Source organism: Podarcis gaigeae (genome assembly GCF_964106915.1).
Source record: "Podarcis gaigeae genome assembly, chromosome: 3".
Classification (NCBI taxonomy): Eukaryota; Metazoa; Chordata; class Lepidosauria; order Squamata; family Lacertidae; genus Podarcis; species Podarcis gaigeae.
This window is the reverse complement of record NC_139680.1, coordinates 26366254-26389475: the sequence shown is the minus strand read 5'-3', so window position 1 is coordinate 26389475 and position 23222 is coordinate 26366254. Positions and strand designations below refer to the sequence as shown.

Here is a 23222-nt window from a genome sequence, read left to right as displayed (position 1 = left end):
GGGGCATGTTCCTAAAGCTTTCCTAACACAAATCTACCATTTGAATTCAGAGTATAGGGATAAACTGAAAACATGACTTATTTATCCTCCTGAAAGAACAAAATTACCTTAAATGATTAAAAATAAATAAATCACTGGATGCATCTGATCGTTTCTGTCTGCCTCTTTCCACAATGGATGCATCCATTGCCTTGCCTCCTAATTTGTTGCGTAGTATTCAGATTTTTATTGTTGACTGGGAGATGCGCTGCAGCCCTCTATTCCAGCATTTTTTCATGCATCCAAATTATCTCAAATATATAGTTCCATTCTCTCTGCAATTCCCAACTAACTCCTCACCGATACATTCTTGATGGCTCAGGGGACTGGTAATGGAGGAAGGAGTTTTCCAACGCTTCAGTTGGCCAGTTCAAAGAGGGGTCAGTTCAATAATATCTGAAAGTTATTATCATTGAATGTCTGTTTCATGACCTAAATAAAGTCAGTGGGAATTCCTAGCCATCGTTCTTCTAAAACAGGTCTGCATAGTAGACACATGAGCAGACTTCGTGCTTTCAAGACCTTCTGACCTGAAGAGCAAACAAGTGGCTTAGGCATATATGCATTGATGAGGGCTCTTTGTGAATCCATTCACACTTATACTTAACACATTGATCCATTCTCCTTCCCTCCCTCCCCCCCTCTCTCTCACACAATCTATCCATCCATCCATCCATCCATCCATCCATCCATCCACTCTGTGTGTGACAGAGTGAGTGAGTGAGTGAAAGAGAGAGCGAGAAAGAGAAATCCACCCATTGGATGGGTGGAGTGTGTGAGACACACACATACACACAGAGAGTGAATGGAGTCTCTCATTGTGAATGCAACCTTGTCCTCTCTTCCCTACTGTTCATCAGGGGGGGAGGGGTTAACAGCCCACCCAGGAGGCAAGGCGAGGCAACTGCCTCAGGTGACAGGATCCACAGGGGCAGACATCTGCCCTCCAAGGAATGCAACACCTGTTGCTGTACTGCCATTCTTGTTCCCAGGTAGATCTTCACTCCTGCTATGTTCCTGATGTGGGTCTTCAACAGCTCTCCTTCCCTGGCAGGTGGAAGAGGTGCCATTTTGTCACCAACACCACCACACAAGCAAATTTCTATTATTTTATTATTTAATAAATTTGTATAGTGCTCTATACCCATAGATCTCAGGGCTAATCTGCAGGAAGACCCGAGCAGCAAAGAGAGAGGAAGGTGGTTACAGCCAGAGCCTCTTCCCCTTCTTCCCCCTACTTTTCAGCTGACTGGCAGGAGGAGACACTGCAAGCCACATAAAACTAGGCAACAGATATCACAAGAACCATAGAGTCAGTACTAATACTAATACACAAGCTTGGTTATTTCCGGGAACAAAAAACAGGCCGAAGGAGTTGAATGGTGATCATAATCTGGGTTCCCCTTTTTTGGCCTAAATGTTTTCATTGCTCTGAGTGGTTAATAGGAGCTAGGGACGCGGGTGGCACTGTAGTCTAAACCACTGAGCCTCTTGGGCTTACCAATCAGAAGGTTGGCAGTTTGAATCCCTGCGACAGGGTGAGCTCCTGTTGTTCTGCCCCAGCTCCTGCCAACCTAACAGTTTGAAAGCACACTGGTGCAAGTAGATAAATAAGTACCAATGTGGCGGGAAGGTAAATGGCATTTCTGTGCTCTCTGGTTTCCATCACAATGTTCCGTTGCTCCAGAAGCGGTTTAGTTTGTGGACAAACACCGGCTCCCTCAGCCTGAAAGTGAGATGAGTGCCGTACCCCATAGTCGCCTTTGACTGGACTTAACCATCCAGGGATCCTTTCATCTTTACCTAATAGGGAGCTGCTATGCGGGGTTTGGGACCTATTCAAAATATAGCCCTGTAGAGAAGGTTTTTGGCTCAGCAGAGCTCTATATCCACTCCTTGCTCAAACACAGTCGTACAGCTAGTGACAATAGATCAGATAATTATAAATCATTCTCCAATCAAGGGAAGCCAATAAAGACCACACATGCATGGTTGCCTTGTGCTCAGTAATATGAGAGGCGGATTCACGATGTACCGTACCTGCCTCAGCAATGCACTCAGTTATTTGCAAGTCAATAGTGTATGCCCCATTTCTTCTAATACTATTTGTTTTTCTCTGCAGTAGTGAACAGATAACTAAAGGGAAACAGCCCAGTACTCCCTCTTTCTTCATGATGCAGCACATTGATCATCCTGTCTATGCCTTGAAGCAGCTCCATGAAGAATCCAATGCTGGAGTTATGTTTCTTTTCTGCACAGAGAAGGCTGGGCATGGCTCTTCTGGTGCTTGAGAGATTATTTCTATGGACCTTGGCCCAGAGGGGATGAGGGACTCTGCATATCCATGTTCTTGGCCCCAGGGCTTTTTATCTCTCTCCCCTGTACATATTATTCACCATTTTCTAATTTCTTTCTAATCCAGCCCAGTCCCATATTTGTTCCCTGGGTGCATGTGACATGGGATTCAAGTATTGAGACCGGAGTGTTGGTTAAACATGTCCATGGTGTTATTGGTTTCAGTATATCTGAGTTTGGTGTGGCACACAGCATGGATCCCTCAACTGGACAGTCCTGGATCCACCAATCGGGCAGAGTCTGCTGACCAACACTAGGCTAAGTCCACTAGCTGAACAGCAATTTGCAACAGGTAGGGAATCACTGGGCTCATCTTGTTGATTAAGTAGGCTAGCAGTGAAGCTAAAGACTGAGAACCGGGGCTTCTGAGTATTAGGGTTTTAAACGTTTTTCTGTTTCCGGAATATATTTTAGGTCAGTGAGCTTGATTTCATTCTTTTAATCAGAGTATGTGACTTAATGTATGCACTCACATGTGTGAACAAACATTGCTTTACTTCTGCTTCCTGTATTAGTATTTACTGACACATGAGCACTTCTGCAAATCATTTTGCTGCCTGAAATGTACTCTGGGAAGATGACTGATTTAGCCTTAAGGGAAAGTATGGGTGGTACTTTGCTCTCAGCTCCAATTGCCTGTGTTGACCTATTTATGTTTCTCTCCCTATCTTTATTCAACTGGGATGTGTGTTGTGTTCTTTAACCTACCTACCTCCCTGCATTACGTCTTCAGACACAGGAACGACTTATTAGGAGCACTGTCGTGCTGTTCAATTGCAGCGCAGAAACGTATTTCTTTACTAAATATCAATCTCAGCTTTCCTCTAAGGAAGATGGCACCTATGCTTTTCCCGCACGCCCATGTTTACCCACAGAACAACCATGTTATGGAAGTTTATACTTATACTTCCATATATAAATGAAGACTCCTGATATATATTGTGCTCTCGGAGGTTTGTTTGGTCGGAATCAAGTACACACTTCCAGAGCTAACACTAAATACATTTCTTCTGGTAAATGAGCCACAATAGGGCTGTGAAATTTTGTATCCCAGGCTTTTTAGACTCATCTTACCCATGTACTATCTGAAACCAAAGGGGCACATTGGTTGCCAATATATGTGAAATATATTGGCGCATTGTTTTCAGCTCTCGTACCCCATTGTTCTGTCCCCTTTCTGGATGGTGAATGTAGGATATTAAAATGAGCAATGGAAAAGGATACTTTTCTTTTTGTGTGTGTGGATCAATCGATTCTTGACCCCATTCAACCAATTCTTGATCTTTGATATTTTTAGGTAGCTTGGGCAGAGCGTCCTTGAATCTTGATGCTCCCTTCTTACTAGTAGTTCTATAAAGGTAAAGGGACCCCTGACCATTAGGTCCAGTCGTGGCTGACTCTGGGGTTGCGGCGCTCATCTCGCTTTATTGGCCAAGGGAGCCAGTGTACAGCTTCCGGGTCATGTGGCCAGCATGACTAAGCCGCTTCTGGCGAACCAGAGCAATGCACGGAAACGCCCGCTGGAGCGGTACCTATTTATCTACTTGCACTTTGATGTGCTTTCAAACTGCTAGGCTGGCAGGAGCAGGGACTGAGCAACGGGAGCTCACCCCATCACGGGGATTCGAACTGCCGACCTTCTGATCAGCAAGTACTAGGCTCTGTGGTTTAACCCACAGCACCACCCGCGTCCCTTTCTAGTAGTTCTATAATTACTGTTAAATATTGGCCACAACTTGTCATTTGAATTTACTGGAGCTGCTGCCCTTAAATTCCTCTTTTCCTCTTTAAGGCAAGAAATCCAGGTAAAAACTCAAACTATTTCGCAGCATAGCACTCCAGTCAATCTGCTTTAGAAATATGAATAGGCGACTTGTAGCAGTTCTTGGTACAGAACCTTCCAACCTGGCTGACTTCTGCTTATTTTTTACATTTGCGCCTTGGTCTGCAGAAGAATCAAGTTCCGCTAACCAATCTCATATGTAGCATGTGCAAGTGACAGAGGATATCGGAGTCGGTGGCATTCAAAGCTACAAGCCACCTGCTATGATCCACTTACGAAACTGGTAGCACATGGGAAGACTGCCACTCTTGCTGACACATTGCGGGAGGACTCAGCAGAGGCTGTCGCTCTCGGTAAAGTTGATTTCCACTGTAATGAACACAAATTACAATTCAAACATGCGTGTCTGAAGTGTTCGAAGAAGGGGCTTGGCAGTTCCAAGTCCGGAAATATTTCCATCCATTATAATGCAATTTTAGATGGCTTTCTTAAAAAAACTAACAAAAAAACCCTAACTGAAAACGTGGGCTGCATGTTTTCTTTTTTCTTTACAAGAGCAGCTTGAAGCGTGGGAGGGACACAGTTCCATTTCAGGTTTTGGTGCAGAGGGAGGTCAAAATAGATTTCTGTGTGCAGCAGACAGGGGACAAGAGTCACAGCAGGTTTGAAAGGCCTGATCTTAAATATACTCAAGATTCAACTGGGGAAAAAATACATTTTTAATTGTGATTACTTTTTATATCTCAGATACCAGAGACACAGGTGCTCCTGAAGAATGATCCCATGTGGTTTGAGACAGAGGGCAAGGTGACGGCTGCTCCTATCCTTTATCTATGTTGTGGTGCATTATGTTAGTGCACTGCGAAACTGTCAGCATTTTGCAGGAGGGGTTCAAGGATATTTAGGCAAGTGCACTTAAAGTGGAGTAAAGCCCTCTGTTTCCACAGTGCAACAAATCCACTTTTTAAAAAAGGAATCGGTTAGCTGAGTCACAGGGAAATGCTGATTAACCAAATCATTAACAAGAAGACTTATAAACACTGCACAAGCATCTTGGCATGCAAACAAATCAGGATGAATGCTCAATAAATAATAATAATTTAAAAGTTTTAGTATTTGTACCCCGTCCATCTGATTATGTTGCCCCAGCCACTCTGGGCAGCTTCCAACATATATGAAAACATAATAAAACATTGAGTAGGTCATGCAGGTGAGCACTTCAGCTCTTTAGGAAAACCCTTGAACTCTTTCCAAATGTTGTAAGCAAGCTCCTTTACATCTCAGAGCTCGCCTGCTCATTCCGTTGATGGGGCCCCCCAGACATCTCTCTCGAAGCCCTGCCTTGAGTGTACCATTGTATATATGTCATTCTTTATTCTGGAACAATGTGACCCAAATATCATTTCCCCCCTACCCCCATCTTGTTACAGAGAACATCCTAAGAAGCCACCATTGCACATGTTTGTCAAGGGCCTAGAAATGTGGTTGCAAATAGATGCAAACAGTGTTCTAGCCACGAAGCCCATGAGACACTGCTGGACACCACGAGAGCATATGCTCTAGATTTGCACCAGGAGCCTTCCATCTATAGTGTTGTGCACATGGCTTCACTCCTATCTTGGGGAATCTTTCCAGTGTCAAATAAACTCTTGTCGCCCCCCCCCCCCTCAATGAGCTATAACTGGGGGTTAAAGTTGTTGTAAGACATGTTTCTCCAGTTGAGGCTGAAGTGGCAATGTGAATTCTGATAACTAGTCTTATCTATTCAAAGTCAGGTTCTAGTTTGTTTTAGGAGTTGTTTGTAGATATGCAATGAAGATTTCTGCAACTGCAGTGCTTGCACTCTAGGTCCTGCTGATTGTTTCTTGATAGTTTCTTCTGCATTTATATGTTTATCATCATCATCATCATCATCATCATTGTCATTATTATTAATTGTTGGATGGGCTGTTCTGTATTTTTATTGAATGATATTACAGACGATATCTTAAATTATCAGTGTCTAATTGATCATGCATATTTCAGATCTGTAGCTAGACAGCAGAAGGTGAGACAGTTGGATAAGTTGTCATTCAAGTTGTGTTGCCAAATAAAAACTGAAGTGCAGTAGTCTGTGCTTCAATGTACATTAGAGATCCCCTTAATCATCTCTCTATAGGCAATGCTAAATATCCCTTGCTTTATCCAGTCTTGGGTTATCCCAGATTGTTGCATTTTCAAGGAAGCAGATATTCATTTTAGCTTAATTCCCTCACCCACCCCCAGTCATTGCCAGTCGGTCCTAGCTGGGTCAATCTTCAGGTGTTTTATCCTTGGATTCAGTTACTAAATTAAAGTCCAGTCACCTGGCAATGGGCTGAACAGATTATCCTGTCTCTATTCAAAATGGCATCTGGGGCATGGCTCCTCATGCCAGCATTAAAATTGTGCTATGAAAAACAACATAACATTCATTAGTTCTGAGCACCCACTCTGGCATTTTGGAGCCTGATCAGCTCCTTGGTGCTTTGAAGAGCTCTGGACTATGGGGGGAAAAATCGGATTAAGACTGAAGCACAAGTTGCACAGGTCTCTCTCTGAAGCTGACTGAACACTGGTAAGAACGCATCATCGTGCCTAACATGAGGCAGCATGAGCTGCAAAGGTCGCCTGGAGACCTTTGGGTAACAAGCAATTTAAAAATGTAATTGATAATTCTAATACTTGCTCTTGTTGACCCCAACTCATGGGAAGCAACTGTCTGAAGTGGGAGACCCTGTGTATTCCTGGGGAATCGCTGCATGTTTTCGAATTCTGATTTTCCAGGGTTTTAAAATGCATAGGGAGCCTCTGCAGGAACAGGAGGGTCCCTGCTTCAGCCAGTTCCCCTCCATGAGATGAAGGTGACGGAAAGGACAATAGAGAGACTGATGGCATGAGGGCATAGAATTGCCCCTGCTCCCCCCCCTCATGTCTTTCCTCTACACTGAAGAGGACTAAGGATTCCCAACATATAATTGCCCTGCTCTGGAATGCAATGGTTATAGATGCATCTCTTTCTGACTAAGTGGAGGGTTCTTGTTTCCAGTGATTGCTTTCATCTTTTCAAAGTAAACATCTTTTCCCTTTCATTGTCCCACATGATCCTCTTTCTGCTCTGCACAGCTGCAGAAATGAGCAATTTTATTTATGATTTGGCACTGCTGCTGTGTACCCCCTCTTTTCTCATTTGGAGCTTCCAAAGCACCATCTCCGTCTGCCCTGTCTGCATTTTTAGCTGCTGTGAATAAGCCCGCTCTTCAAGTTCAATTGCGGATACTTATTTTCCTCTTCCAGGGCCATATTGTTATGAAGCTCAAGGAGCTCAAGTAGTTTGTATTTATGGTAAATCTGTGAAGTCATTTGAGAGGCACTTTGTGGCAATGTCTTCCTGCATGTGTCTCCTTTTGCTGTGTAAGAAAATGGAGGGAACTGGATTCTACTAGCATTTATACTTGAAGAGCGGAGTTTCAGTTCGGCTAAGACCAAAGCCTTTAAAATATGTTGGGTGCTTTTGCCCAGTTTTTTTCACCTGAAAGAAATGGCAGAGCCCCTGATTGGATGAGCTTCTCTGATGTCATGAAACTTTCACAAACATTCTGTCTTGTCATGCAAAGGTTTGTCAGCAACTGATTAAAATAAGTAGTGCAGTGGTACCTCAGGTTACATACGCTTCAGGTTACATACGCTTCAGGTTACAGACTCCGCTAACCCAGAAATAGTGCTTCAGGTTAAGAACTTTGCTTCAGGATGAGAACAGAAATCGTGCTCGGGCGGCACGGCAGCAGCAGGAGGCCCCATTAGCTAAAGTGGTGCTTCAGGTTAAGAACAGTTTCAGGTTAAGAATGGACCTCCGGAACGAATTAAGTACTTAACCTGAGGTACCACTGTATACCTTCTGTGAGAGGCAGTAAAGCAGTGGAGGATCCTCTGTTGGACAATGTGAGGCATAGCTCCCTTAAGATTCTAAACACCCCAAAACTCACAGGGCAGTCTTTCTCCAGTCACCCACAATCATATTAACACATTTCCACTGACCAAGGAGCTTCCTAGATGCTTCTGCTCATCTCCTCTCTGCTTAGCCAATTGTAATAATCATTGCCTGCAGGGTCCCACCTGTCTCCAGTCCTGTAGTTGATACCCAGCCTCTGAGGGTTTAGGCATATTTACATTTCTTCTGTGCTTTATAGGCATGGTCTGAGCTTTAAAGCTCTGTGTCCGATCACTCTTTCCTTGCTCCCGAGTATCCCTGCAAAAACCCACTCTTTACTGCTAAATCGGACCAAAAGACAGCCCATGGAAAACCTGCATTGCCATATAAAGGACCCCTGACCATTAGGTCCAGTCGTGACCGACTCTGGGGTTGTGGCACTCATCTCGCTTTATTGGCCGAGGAAGCCGGCGTACAGCTTCTGGGTCATGTGGCCAGCATGACTAAGCTGCTTCTGGCAAACCAGAGCAGTGCACAGAAACACCGTTTACCTTCCCGCCGGAACGGTACCTATTTATCTACTTGCACTTTGACATGCTCTCGAACTGCTAGGTTGGCAGGAGCAGGGATGGAGCAACGGGAGCTCACCCCGTCACGGGGATTTGAACCGCCAACCTTCTGATTGGCAAGTCCTAGGCTCTGTGGTTTAACCCACAGCGCCACCCGCGTCCCACATTGCCATATATTGTGCTTCAATTTAAAGAGCAGGTTTTTGCAGGGAAAGCTCTGGGGTGGGGAAAAAATAGCACTCTGATGCAGAGCTTTGAGGTATGGACCTGTGCCTGGAAAGCAACGACAAGTATGCATAAGCCCTTAGTGTGTGCATATGTGTGTTTTTTGGGAAATGTCGTGTAGAGGAACTGAAAGCAATGTGGCAGAGAGAAGTCCAGAATTGGAGGCAGAAGCTGAAGCAGGGGAGGAGGGAGGCCAAGAAGAGGCAAGATGAGTTAGGCTGGTGAAGAGTCATGGGCATCTTCCCCTCCTGCTGTGACAAGCTTCCCTTCCCCCTAGTCTCCCAGAACCAGAAGGGGTGTGAAGAAAGTAGAAGAGAGGTTGGCTTCAAGTGGCGCAGTCTCTGGTTGCTTGGGGAAAACTCTGGAGAGGAGGGAATTTAGACGGCTGTGGGGAGGCAGGGACTTTCAGTCTGATCCATGGGACTGTGTTCATTAGGCCTGACACTCCGCCAAGTCTGTGTAGATCATGTTCTTGCTAATAAAGAGTTAACTTGCATGGTGTGATTTACTGCCATCTCACTCCTGACATGCAGGTGGAAGGTTGGCTGAGTTTCAGAAACAGCTCCACAGAACAAATGTAGCTTTATTATTATTATTATTATTATTATTATTATTATTATTATTATTCTAGAAAAAGAAGATGAAGAAATTCTGCTGCAGTGTTAGCCTCCCAGCAGGTGGATCACAAGCCAGCTGGCTGTCAAGTGTCTGGGATGCCCCACAAGGGATTTTGACAGATGCATGGGACAACCCATGTTTCATGATGTCATAACAATCGCATGTGATTACCAGGTCGGCAGCCCCACCCACTTGTCAAATTTGGCCCGCAAGGCTGATCCTGATTCCTCACACATGCACTATAACTTCCAGCTTAATGGACCAAGGCTGCTTAATGGACCACCATCAAATTCCTTATTTGGGTGGGGGATCCTTTAAAGCCAGGCTACAGGTGTACCTCATTTAGCTACCCTCAAACAGATCTATTCCTGCTAAATGATGCATTTACTATATTGGCATTTGCTTTTCTCTCCTCCTCTTGGTAAATCTATTGAACAGTGCACAATGCCGCTAACTTTCACAGCAACCTGCCATATATAACATTATGCAAAAGATATCGGATTATTGCAAATATACATAGTAGAACATCAAAGCAAAAATCCAAGAACAACCTGTCTGCTGCAGGGCATCAGTTTTGCTAAAGAACCGCTGTAGTCTTTGAAATGCAAGGAGAAGGCTAAATGAGATTCCTGATAGGGACAATTCATAAGTTACTGCAGCAGTACGTGACCCCTCCCTTGTGTGTTCTTTCCACTTTGACTTTATAACACAGGGAACGGGAGACTTGATCTGGCCATGTTTTTACCTTCCTGATGTCACCAGGTAGTCGTGGCTTGGCCAAAACAGCCTTGAAGCCCAAATGTGGACATATAATTAGGTCTGGAACCAGAAGTTCCCTTCTGTAATGGTTGTGTGCTGGAACCACATGGGTAGAGTCAATGACTGGGGAATTCTTAAATGGAAATGACACAAATCAATCACTGCATCCATATGGTTTCTACTGAATCCAAACATTGCCAGAGCAGTGTACTAAAAAGCATGAAGAATTGCGCCAGACCATAGCAGTAACTTCTGAAGATCTCTGGCTTCTACTGATGAAAAGATCTCTGGTTTTTACTGATGAAAATATTAAGGGTGGGACTGCACATTAGTACTACGGGATATTAATTTTTTCATACAACGAAGCCTTTTGGGCTGCAATATCCAATGGAAGACTGGATTAAGAAGCTCTTTGATCCTTGCACCATTTTCTTGCCAAAAATCCTTAACCACCATCAACTCCACCCTATGGTGATTTTAATCACTGCTGGGGAATTACTCCGGTGTAGTGTATATGCATGCATGATTGGAAAATGGTGCAAGGGTTAAGAAGTCACTTTCATCCCGTGCCAGTCTTCTTCAAATTATAGCCTCAGCGGTTGCATTGCTTATGTCTGTGTTGTATGTGCATATATAATACCTCTCCAAAGATTCCTGGGACAACATAAATAGATAGATAGATGGTGATGATGATTGATAGATAGATAGATGATAGATGATAGATAGATAGATAGATAGATGATAGATAGATGATAGATAGATAGATAGATAGATAGATAGATAGATAGATAGATGATAGATAGATGATAGATAGTTGATAGATAGATAGAAACTTTTTTGCATTAGCCGATGGCCATAGCAACAATAAAACATTACAATATACACAGAAGAAAGGAAATTTAGTATAAAAGCACAGTTTAGGGTCCTGAATCAACAGTCAGATAGTGGCCCTTATTCTGATTGCCCCTGCTAAGAACCTAGCAACCTTTGCTGTTATCTGCTCCGTTTGGTCTGACAGGAGAAAGGACACTGTGGCAGTGGTTGTGCACCCTGGGATGGTCAGTACGAGTGGGGTGATGATCTCGTTCCTCAGGTCTTTGTAGAGAGTGCAAGACAGGAGGACGTGTGCCGCTGTTTTGGTGCTACGATCTCCACAGGACCAAAGACGTTTCTCAGGCGGGATCTTTTGGAATTGACCCTCAAGTACCACAGATGGCAAAACATCCAGTCTTGCAAGTGTGAAAGCACGTCTGTATTTTGGGCTAGCTAGTTTGTGCAGGTATGGAGCCAGAGAATCAAAATGGGAAAATGGAAATTGATCATACCATGGGCAGAATTTTCTTATAAGTGGTCAGGTTGTTCTGATGCTCAATATCTTTTAGATGTTGACAAATCAGACTCTTTGCTTTGGTTAGGCCCATAGTGAGTAGGTGTTGTGGGGATAGGCCACAAGAGTGAAGTTTTTGATAGACGGTTTTGAGCAAGGCACTTTTGTGGTAGTCTTGAAGTACTAGGGATAATAAACTGGGGGGATTTGAGTTTAGGCGGAGCCAGAAGTTAAGAGTTCTTTGCCAAGTCATTACTTCTACTGAGGGAAAACTTGCCCCCAGTCGCAGTGATGCATTTGGGATGCAGGGCGGTGCAGAAAAAATCAGCCTTAAGAACTTTGATTGAACAGCTTCCACAGTGCCAAGGTCCAAATTTGAGCTCTGTATTATAGCTGTCATGGGACAACATATAATGGATAGTTGCACCCCAATATGGTGTCACTTTGTTGTTGTTTAGTCATTTAGTCATGTCCGACTCTTTGTGACCCCATGGACCAGAGCACGCCAGGCACTCCTGTCTTCCACCGCCTCCCGCAGTTTGGTCAAACTCATGCTGGTAGCTTTGAGAACGCTGTCCAACCATCTCGTCCTCTGTCGTCCCCTTCTCCTTGTGCCCTCCATCTTTCCCAACATCAGGGTCTTTTCCAGGGAGTCTTCTCTTCTCATGAGGAGGCCAAAGTATTGGAGCCTCAGCTTCAGGATCTGATGGTGTCACTAGAGTGCAATATTGAGGAGAGCAACCACAATGTTTGCATTCAGAAAGCCCAAAATTCAATCCTCAGCTTTCCTAGGAAAAATGAAACTTGGGTAGGATGACTGGCCACCAAATTCAATGGCTTTAAAAGCAGATGGGACAAATTCAAGGAGGAGAAGGTTAGCAATGGCCACTAGCCATAATGGCTATGCTCCTCCTCCATGGCTGGAGGCAGTAATGCTTCTGAACACTGGTTGCTTGAAACTGCAGGAGGGGAGGGAGCTCTTGTGTTTGGCTCTTCCTTGTAGGTTTCCCATGGGCTTCTGGTTGGCCACTGTGAGAACAGGATGCTGGACCAGGTAGACCACTAGCCTGACCCAGGGGGCTCTTCTGATGTCCGTATAGAGGCCAGAAGACGTAAAGAGCTTCTAGTTTAATGACTCAAAAGCTGGTCAGTAGGTATATTCCTGGAGCAGTAGGTTTTGTGTCAAGCCAACTTCTATATATGCAGTAAGATAACAGATTACAGGTGTAACTTATTCATATAATAGCATTGTATTTTGAATGTATGGTGTATACACACACACACAGCCAGCTCTCCTCAGCTGCCCTGAAATCTCTCACTTCCAGTAAATATAAGTCTTGGTGGATAATTACGCTAATTTATTTTCAATAATTTTCAAATTAAAATGATGTACTGTGGATATGTTTGATGGGAAAATGTGCTATTCTGCTGTTTGCCTGAAAAAATGTGTTGCAGTCAATCAGGCTGCTCAGTTACCCGGGGAAATGTTTACTTCCCCCACTCCCCTGCCCCCCAATTTACCAGGGGAAAAAATGCTACTGGAGATTTCTTTTCTTTGTTCTATGGAATTTCTCCCCAACATGATCTATAAAGGGTTGGGGAACCTGTATCTCTCTAGATGTTACTGAGAAGCAACTCTTAGAATCTCTTTTCATTGGCCATGCTGGCTGAGACTGATTAGAGTTGAAGATCAACAACATCCAAAGCCCACAAGTCCCTCACCTCTGGTCTACAGGGTGTTAGCAGACCCTCTAAATGTCCCTATTTTCCAGGGACAGTCCCACATTTACAGAAGCCATCCTGGTTCTGATTTGATCCTAGAATGTCCCGCTTTTCTTTCAGACATCCCTATTTTCCTCAGAGAAATGTTGGAGGGTATGGCAGGACACCCCTATTTTCACTGGAGAAATGTTGGAGGGTATGGAGTTATGCAACCCCTGAACCCAAGCTTAAATATGCAGGTGTAGGTCAGGTTGGTTTAGTTGCCAACCCAATGTGGAAATACTTGAATTTGTTAAGAGCACCTTTTAACACAAGGCACATGTAATCAGAAATAGAAATTCCGGCCATTTTTACCCACGATGAATAGATCATTGTTCCACAAAGCATCATTGTTTCCAATGATATTTCTAAGCAAATGCATCTGCGTTCTTTCTGTCTCTTATATCATATTAAAGGTCTGCTGCAGTTTGCACTGGCGACTTGTGCAGGAAGTTTGAAGAGTAATTTGATATTCAGGTGTGTGCCCCGATAAGAAAATAAACACGTGAAGAAGATTATAATTAACCAGACGTCAAATACCTCCAAAGGGTTGGTGAATTTTTATCTTGGTTCTCTGAGTGGCTAGAGAAATCAAGCAATCGGATTGGCTCGCAGCCAGGTGGTTGCTGGAATCCCTTGGGTCAGAATTTTCTCGCCTAATCACACGGCACAGATACTAATATAGGGAGCATGCAAAACAGGAGAAAATGCAGTGTAGAGGTTTCTTAAAATGAGTCATGCCAGATGCATTTTGGAAGTGATTTCATGAACAAAGAAACTTGTACATCTTGCAGACTGATCTAGAACATGTTTGCTCACAAATCAGTTCGATGGAACTGAGCGAACTCGGGTTGACAAGTTTTCCTACATGCATATATAGACATGGAGTCCTTGTTGTTGGCACCCGTCTGTCTTGAAAGACAATGGAGTGCACCTCCAGGGCTGAAGAGAACCGCTGGAGAGTCACAATGCCTACTGTGGCTGTAGAAACCAGTAACCCATAACTGATGTCTCGTCCATTGTTTTTGCTGTGTTAGCAGCACCAAAGTGAGCTCTAGGGGGTGCAAGCCTTTCCCTCTCTCCTCATCCCCCTGTGCCTCCCTGCACCAACTGCAAATCTGCTCCAAAGGGTTAGGGAAACCCTAGCTTAGATTTAGGAGGGTTGCAGTGAGTTTGCGGGGTGGAGTGGGAGGGAGGGAGAGTTCTGTTTTGCTTGTGGAAGTTCCTCTGCAATTTAATAATTATTTAGTGGAAGACAAACCATAGCCATAAATGATACACACAAGTCATCATCAATCTTTATTACGGTCCAGAGACCCAACAAATCATTACAAAGCAATACACAATTCATACAGCCTACCTCCAGGTTAAACAAGCATTTTGTTCAGAATCTAGGGATCATTTGTTCTTGCAACCACCAATAAAAACTTTGCCACTGCTAGTGTTCTAGCATTTGTCCAGTCTTCCAATAGGAACCTGACATAGTGAGCCTCTGATTTTCCCGGGAAAGGTACCAGCAAGGGTAGTATCAGTTCAGCCCTGGTTTGCTCATATTTTGCACAGTGCAACAAAATATGTTTTATGGAATCGATGTCTTGAGCAAACGAGCAAAGTCTGTCCTGTTCTCAATGGTTACCGCTCCTATGAAATCAAGGCCTCTAAACCGCTTGGAAGGGGATGACCGAGGGGGGCCTAGTAACTCTGGTTTCCACTCAATTGGCGTCACAGGTTACTGAGTGCTCCGTTTTCGAGCAGCTGGCACTGGGGGTCACTTTGCACCTGGAATCCAAGAGTATCATTCTTGTTTCAGCTTATATCCCACCATATACAGTGCAAACACAGATTGAGATACACACAAGTGTATCTGCTTCTAAACATTTTCTTTGTCTCATAAAATTTCTAGAATGATTGCTTGCTATGTGCACACCTGTAGTTTGTGCTGGTTGGCAACACTTCAGTTGTCTCTGGGAACTCTATACCTGTGATTAGGCAAGAGGAAAACTAGCATGTAAAATAACTCCTGTTGGAATCCCTGGGAGGATTTAAAAAAAAAAAGTCTACAGAGCATTGTTGCTCTATCTGAACCCCAGACGTATTAGGTCATGGTACCTGATGCCATGTTTCTGTGAGATTTTCCTCCAGAGGTAGGATTCATTTCAAAACAATCTATTGGCTTCTCAAATTTCCATGGATCTGCAGGGAACAAAACTGTTCCCAAAGTATCTGCCCAGCAAAGGGGGGGGGGGGACCAACAGATTTAAGAGTAGAGTACCACCTGGTTTTATTGCATGGTGTTACAGGTGTTTGTCAGCCACCCTTGAGTCTGAAAAGCATTGGGAGATACTGTATACCTTACCATTTGTCAAAAGATATCTTTCTACAGTGGACAAACAAGCACTTAGTGAGCTGATCATCTGCCAAGCAGAAAATCTTACTACACTTCTGCATGTGATCAGAAAGCCAGGGAAGGAGGGGAGGAGTAAGATGAGATATTCCTGCTGTTGGGAAGGAGGATAAGTCACCCTTTATGAAAAGAACAACACGGAGCAATCCCTCCCCTCATGCATTTTTGCAACAGAAAGGGAGGGAGCTGTGCATGGTACTGTAGACCACCTCCTTTAAAGGAGCAGCTGCCCCTTTAAATGGGGGTGATCTTTAGTACAAACTGCAGCCCTCTTTCTCCATCCTATGCCTCTGGCTCCCCTTGCAGGGAGTGCAATTTGCACTGCAGGTTATCTTCTTTGAAGTGGGGAGCTTATCACTTGAAACAATGAAGGAATAGGAAGGAAATGGAAGATGGGCAAATGGGGAAAGTATGCATTTATTTCAGTTGCAGGTTCATAAGTTTATGGGTAAGGGGTTCTGCTGTAGGGTTCCCAGACAAGGTGAATCTGGTGTGGGGATCAGAAGAAGATTAGAGGCAGGGAGCATAGCTTAGTGGAGCAGCAGCAAATGCTTTGCATATTGATGGTCCGTAGTTCAAACCTTGGCATCTCTGGTTAAAAGTGTCTGAGACCCTAGAAAGCCACTACGAGCCAGAATAGAGAATACTGGGATCAGTGGACAGATACTAATGATCCTGAAAAGGGCAGCACCCTGCCCAGAAGTGGAGCATGTTAACCAGTTGACATGTTCAATTCCATCTGTGCAAGTTCTCTATGCCCTTGTGTGAACATGAAGACCTGTGGTTGTGAATAGTCGCCAGTGAACTCAAGTTAGCCCCAGTATGTTGTGAACCCTGATCCTAAGATATTGCAGTGTGAAGCAGAGGGGCCTGGGAGGGTGCACATTGGTTTTCTAGGGGGAGAACTGTCAGTATGTTAGTTGGGGCCCTTCTGGCAGAAGGATACTGTCCCCAGCCTTTAATTTGGAGCCCCCTAAAGTACCTCCACTCCCAACCTCACAGAAGTCAAAGAATGCAAAACAGATGCTGTTCCTCCATGCAGGTAGAACTAATAATCCTGGATTTCTTGTCAGCCAGTGTATGGGTTCAACTGGCTACTGCTTTCTGTAAACTCAGCACCTTCCTACAGCTGTTTCAGTGGCAGCATCTCCTCTGTTGACTTCAGCTAACAAGCCCTCCACAGAGCTGTCCATGGTCCTGCTTTATCAGTCCTCTCTCATTTTGACCTGAATTTGCCTAACCTTAGCTAGATTTCCCCTGCCTTTGGCCTAACCTGGCCTCTCATGATGTACCTTCTGCCTTGACCAGAATTTAGTTGCTTGATCTGATTTTGGATGCCGTGACTGGACTTTAGTAGACAAAGCTTGCTTCTCCTTTAAACTTCAAGTCCCTGTGCTGCAGAACACATTATTTGAATAATGTGATAGTCTAGTCCTCTTCAGTTCAAACAAATGTGCAGAGTGTGAGCACATTCACACTATCCCAAACAGCGCCCTCATCTGGCTGCAAAAACTTATGGAGCAGCAGAACCCTTGGTGACTATCTGTTCATTATTTAGCTTCTCCAAGGAAACAACCTGCAGGGACTTTTTATACCACCCTCCCAGTGTAAAAGCCGAGGAATCCTTTCAGCCCTGGGTCCTCCTTCCAGGAGAAATATAATCAAAGGTTTGAACAACTTAATCCTTACATTCTTAAAACATTTTTCCCCCTTGTTTGCACCCCACTTTTCTCCTTAGAAGAGTTTGGATTTGGATTTGATATCCCGCTTTATCACTACCCTAAGGAGTCTCAAAGTGGCTGACATTCTCCTTTCCCTTCCTCCCTTCCTTGTGACTAACCCAAGGTCACCCAGCAGCTGCATATGGAGGAGCAGAGACGCGAACCCAGTTCACCAGACTACGAGTCTACCGCTCTTAACCACTACACCACACTTGCTTTAAAGACAAGGCAGCAGCAAGCAACAGTCTATCTACACACACACACACACCTCTGAGTGCATCACCCATGAATGTCATATAGGAAGTGGGAAAGAGCTATTTTTTTAAAAAAATCATATGTACATTCTAGCCAAAGCTGTCGAACTTTTCTAGTTCTAGGGCCAAAGCAACCCTTAATTTTCTTCAGATTGTAGCATAGCTATGACTATGGCATTTCCTGGATTTACTAATCCTCTCAGAGCTAGAAGCAATGGAATGAGCTCTCTTCTCATCACCAACAGTACTGGACTCGGTCCTAATCTTCACAGAGCTGCAGAATGATGTGAAGACAATTAATAATGCATCCCACTACTTCTTGCCTGCAGACAACCTTCTGTCTGAATGATACTTATTTAAAAGGGCAGCATATTAAATGTCCTGAAGAGAGCCTCCCTGTAGTTCTAGAACTCAGCTAGAGAGAGAGAGAGAGAGAGAGAGAGAGATATCTCCACCGAAGAGGAATCCACCTTGGACATATAAGGGAGTCCCAAATCAACAAGGAATAAATTCATTTTTCCTCACATATTTGGTAGTTGCTATTTTTAAAATATTCTTGGTGTTTGATGAGAATTTCCATTGTGATATTCACATCACAACCACGGTGATCAGTTGTCCATCTGAATTTATGAAACAGTAATTGTCTGACCAGGGTAGATTATTGTGTCAGGCAGTTAGCCAATATGTTCAGTCCAACATGTGGTTCATATCTTGCATACAAATAGAAAAAGGGAAAGGAAAATAGGAGCATCTTGTTCCTCTCTAACAAGAGTCTTGTAACACCTGGAAGTCCAAAACAGTCGTTGTGGCATGAGCTTTCTTGGAGTAAAGCCCATTTCCTCCGATGTGTGAAGTCTTATCTGTAAAGTAAGATGCAAAGTGGTCATGAAATGTGACAATTCTGTGCTATGCAAATGTTCAATGTAAGCACAGTGCCTGAAGGAGCGAAACTGTTTTGGCCATTTTGTCATCTTTCTTGAGAAACTGGTTGCTTCTTGCTTTAGAACTGACCACTCAAAAGGTCACAGGAGGATCAACAGCTGAGCACAGAAATCTGACAGATAATCAGGAAATAAGAAACTTAAAACTATATCTGTTAAAGGAAACCAAGGATACTTAACAGCAACTGTATTGTTCTTTAGACTGACCAAGGGGAGGAAGAGTGGAGGCACTGTTGGGAGACTTGGGGCAGGATCTGAAGAAACAGTTCTGCTAATGAAAGGCTGTTTACTTTCACAATGGCCTCTCCTAACCTCTCCTTTCAATGCAAAAACCCTAAATCTGTGCCCTGGGTTCATCCAAACCTCCAGAGCAGATTTATGGAGTTCACACAGAGAGAAGAGTGCAGAGAAGTTCCATTGTGCAGCAAAAACTGTTTACATGGATATTGCCTTTTGTCTTAAGCCTCATTATTTACCCTATAAGGCCCATGAGGCAAGGTGGGGCGGTTGCCTCAAGCAGCAGAACTAGACCCAAGGAGCTCATCTGTGGGCACCCCGCACCGCTGCCTCCACCCACAGCAGAGGAGGTAGTGATGTGGCAGTGGCATGGTGCACCCACAGCAGAGACAGCAGTTGTGTGGTAGTGGCAGCGGGTGGTAGAGTTTTGGTTTTTTTGCTTCAAGCAGCAAAACATGCCAGGCCATCCCGTTCCACACCTAGTAGCTTTAGTATAGGTAGAGAGAGCTGATGGGCCAGTACATCCCAGAGGTGAAAAGAGAGCACCAGAGAATAAAGACATCCAATTGGTAGGAGCAGTGAAAACCAAAGAATGAAGGCCTGGGATGGCTGGTTTGCAGACTTCCCCTCCTCTCTGACACTACAGGCTTGCACCCATGCTGTTACCCAACAACTACTTGGAGCAGCAGTAATTGACAGTAACACCATTTCTCTAGCTTGCACTGAAATAGAGGAAGAAAGTCAAATATAAAGTGCACATCCAAAGCAACATAATTAACAGGAAACGAAAATATTATCTTAAACGTCCCAAAGGAAAACATTACTAGAGGAAGTCAGATATAAAGTGCACATTTATAAAAGTGCAGAAGAAGAAGAGAAGAAGAGTTTGGATTTGATATCCCGCTTTATCACTGCCGCAAGGATTCTCAAAGCGGCTAACATTCTCCTTTCCCTTCCTCCCCCACAACAAACACTCTGTGAGGTGAGTGGGGCTGAGAGACTTCAGAGAAGTGTGACTAGCCCAAGGTCACCCAGCAGCTGCATGTGGAGGAGCAGAGACGCGAACCCGGTTCACTAGATTACGAGTCAACCGCTCTTAACCACTACACTACACTGGCCAATATCAAATATTATCTTAGCATAGAACCTATCTGCCTCTCTTGCTGCCAGTCTTGCCAGTGGTGTTCTATGGCGGGGGGTGGCTGTGGAAACTCAGTCTCAATGACCTGGGTTTTCACTAAGACACAGCCAACACCAAGGACGATCACCACAAAACCATTCCCTTACATCTTGACATGAAACTCTTTGCTAATTCAACAAGATAGAGGATGCTCCAAAGCCCCCACAGAAAGACAAAAAAACACACAAATCAATTCCATTTCCTGCATCTCCAGCACCTCAGCATCTTATTGGCTGCAGTCTGGTGCTAAACTGAGGGAAAGCACAGGGATGGAACACATTTCCAAAGCGAATCCTCTGCTGCGCTAATCCCTTCTGAACAACACTCTGCTTTTTTAAAGGAAAAAGAAAGGAGCTTTTTCCCTGAATGTTTGTGGCTATGACCTAAACCCCCTACAGGAATAAATGGGTAACTATTGATAGACTGTGTCCGCCCCCACTTTGTTTTTTTAAAACATGCTCTGTGTGTTGACAGGATAGAACTCTGCCCTCAAGTTTATGGCTACCTGTCACTTCTAATAGATCCTCTCTCTCTCTCTCTCTCTCTCTCTCTCTCTCTCTCTCTCTCTCTCTCTCTCTCTTTGGAGATATGGTGTGCATATGAGTGGGATGTCCTGAAGGGGGCCTGGCAGCTAGCTGTCTCTGAAATGGCTGGGAAGCTGCTTATGTGTGACCTGAATAACAGCCTTCCCCATCCAGCCCATCTGCTTTACATGCAGGCGGCGTAAGCAAGAAGCACCTAGCAGCCCTGCTGATATGGCTGTTGTATAGCACTTATTGCTTCAACACATTTAGACACAGCACCTCTGTAATTTGTCTCGACATGATATCATCTTTTGTCTTAGCAAACTGACCCTTTTATCTGCCTTAGTTCTGCCCTCCTTTCGCTCTCGCCGGTATTGACAGGGGACAATGGCATTGAGCAGGGGCAGCGGAATAAAATGGTGCACAGATGAGGTTGGGGAAGGGAAGAGACCTGATAATATTGTGGGGTTTTTTCTGTTGCTGATGGTGGTATGTTCTTCTTTTTTTTAAAAAATAATAATATTGTGTGTTTGTTTTTTGTTTGTGTGTGTGTGTGTGTGTGTGGTTTGTGCAAGAAAGAAAAGCAGACAACCCCAGAGAAAGAGGACTTTCAGCAAGAGCGTGTGTGTGTGTGAGAGAGAGAGAGAGAGAGAGAATTCATGATGCTCTTAATCTTTTGCTAATTTGAATCTATGTTCCAATGATGCATTATTATTATTATTATTATTATTATTATTATTATTATTATCATTTGAATTTCTATACCGCCATATACCGGGGGGGGGGGTCTCAGGGGGTCTCAGGGCAGTTCACAGAATAAAATCAAGATATAAAATCACAAAATACCTAATAAAACAAAAACAACCCAATAGCCTCCCCCCAAAACACACACACACACACACACACACACAACCAAAGGCCTGGTTTAAAAGGAACATTTTTGGTCTGGCCCCTAAAGGTGAATAATGAAGGCGCCAGGCGAACTTCCCTGGGGAGAGCATTCCACAGAAGGGGAGCCACTGCGGAGAAGGCCCTGGTCTCGTGTTGCCACCCTCCAAATCTCTCAAGGAGGAGGCACACGAAGGAGGGCCTCAGAAGACGATCTCAGGATCCAGGTAGATTTATATGGAAAGAGGTGGTCCTTGAGGTATTGTGGTCCTGAGCTGTTTAAGGCTTTATAGGTCAAAACCAGCACTTTGAATTGGGCCCGGAAACTAATTGGTAGCCAGTGCAGTGGTACCAGGATTGACGTAATATGCTTTCTTCAAAAATATGCTTTCTTGGTTTCTTCAAAGGCAAGGATATTTGCATTTCTCTCACTTAGGTATTTACAGTAGTCTGGAGATTTTATTTAAAACTCTCTGTAGGTGGCATTTTGGTTTGTGCGGCACCAGAATAAAATGTTGCCTGAACACGACTTCTTCCTGAACATGATTGCTTTGTAAGGACAGCAAATTCTGTATATACGAGTGACCCTAACATGAAGTGTGTTGATTCTTCTGGAGTGGGGCAGGGGCTCATTGCTCCTGTGACAGAGTTTGACAATTATGCAAAAGTAAGAAGACCAAGACTCTTGAAGCTTACACAATGAAATGTCCAGGCTGGAGCTTGGAAACTCAAGGGGTTTGGGGGTCTGTTGAAACATGTGGTGGAGCCTAGTGAAAGATAAAACTATTATTATTATTATTATTATTATTACAAAAAAGAGTTCAAGATTCTTCTAAATGTTCTCTAGTAAAGGTTTATTTTTCTTGCTCCCAAATGTTTTCATAATATATTATGACTTTATTGGATTCTTCTTTTCTGTCAGCTTTTAGAAACTACATTGGCAATTAACAGTTATATGAATTAAATAATAATAGTAATAATAAAAACATAAAATAACAACTGTAATATCCTACAAAAAGAATGGTATTGACAGTTAGGTAAAGTTCTTACAATGAAGGAGATGGGGGGGCTAATTAAAGCACATTCAACCTACCCTCTCAAAGCATTCTGGGCACTGTAGTATACCCCTCGCAGAGTTACAATTTCCAGCAAGCCTGAAACTACAGTGTCCAGAATGCTTTGCGGCGGGAAATGTACTCTGAGCATGCTTTGAAGGTATAGTGTGTATGCAGCCTTAATCACTGTGTATACACCAGCGACGGAGCAAGTCGATTGGGCGCCTGGGGCGGCGCAGGTGTCCTGCATCCAGGGGCGGGGCCAGCTGCCCGCGGGGGTGGGGCAAGCCAGGGCAGGACGCTTCCCGGGGCCTCCGAGAAGTCTGCCTGCCTCCTCCCACTTAGCCGCCTTATAGCTGAGGGGGAGGCAGCAGGCAGATTGTTTGGGGCAGTGAGGAGCCTGTGGGTGCCCAAGCCACCGTGTCACTCCAGGAGAGAGGCATGGCTTAGGTGTGCTGCAGGCCCTGCGGTGAGTGCCTGGCATTTGGTCACCCCTCTCAGGGGTGACACCCGGGGCGGTCCGCCCCCCCTTCCTCAGCCCCAGTACACACTACTCTGGATCCAGGGTGCTCCAACCGCTGGTTTGTGACGTACACACGACATTAGCCACAACCCTCCAGTTTCTTGAGAAAT

At 44.3% G+C, this 23222-nt stretch overlaps 1 protein-coding gene across 2 annotated transcripts in view; it reads right to left on the bottom strand.

The window, feature by feature from the left end:
* TRAPPC12 (trafficking protein particle complex subunit 12) overlaps window positions 1-23222 on the bottom strand; it is a 647809-nt gene that overhangs the window by 207152 nt on the left and 417435 nt on the right. Inside the window, exon 1 of one of the 2 annotated variants that reach the window (XM_083730202.1) lies at window positions 8223-8227. The exons of the other annotated variant lie outside the window; for it this stretch is intronic. The gene's annotated coding sequence lies outside the window, so the exon portion shown is untranslated. Of the gene's footprint in view, window positions 1-8222; window positions 8228-23222 lie in introns of those variants that run through there. 2 annotated transcript variants of the gene reach the window in all.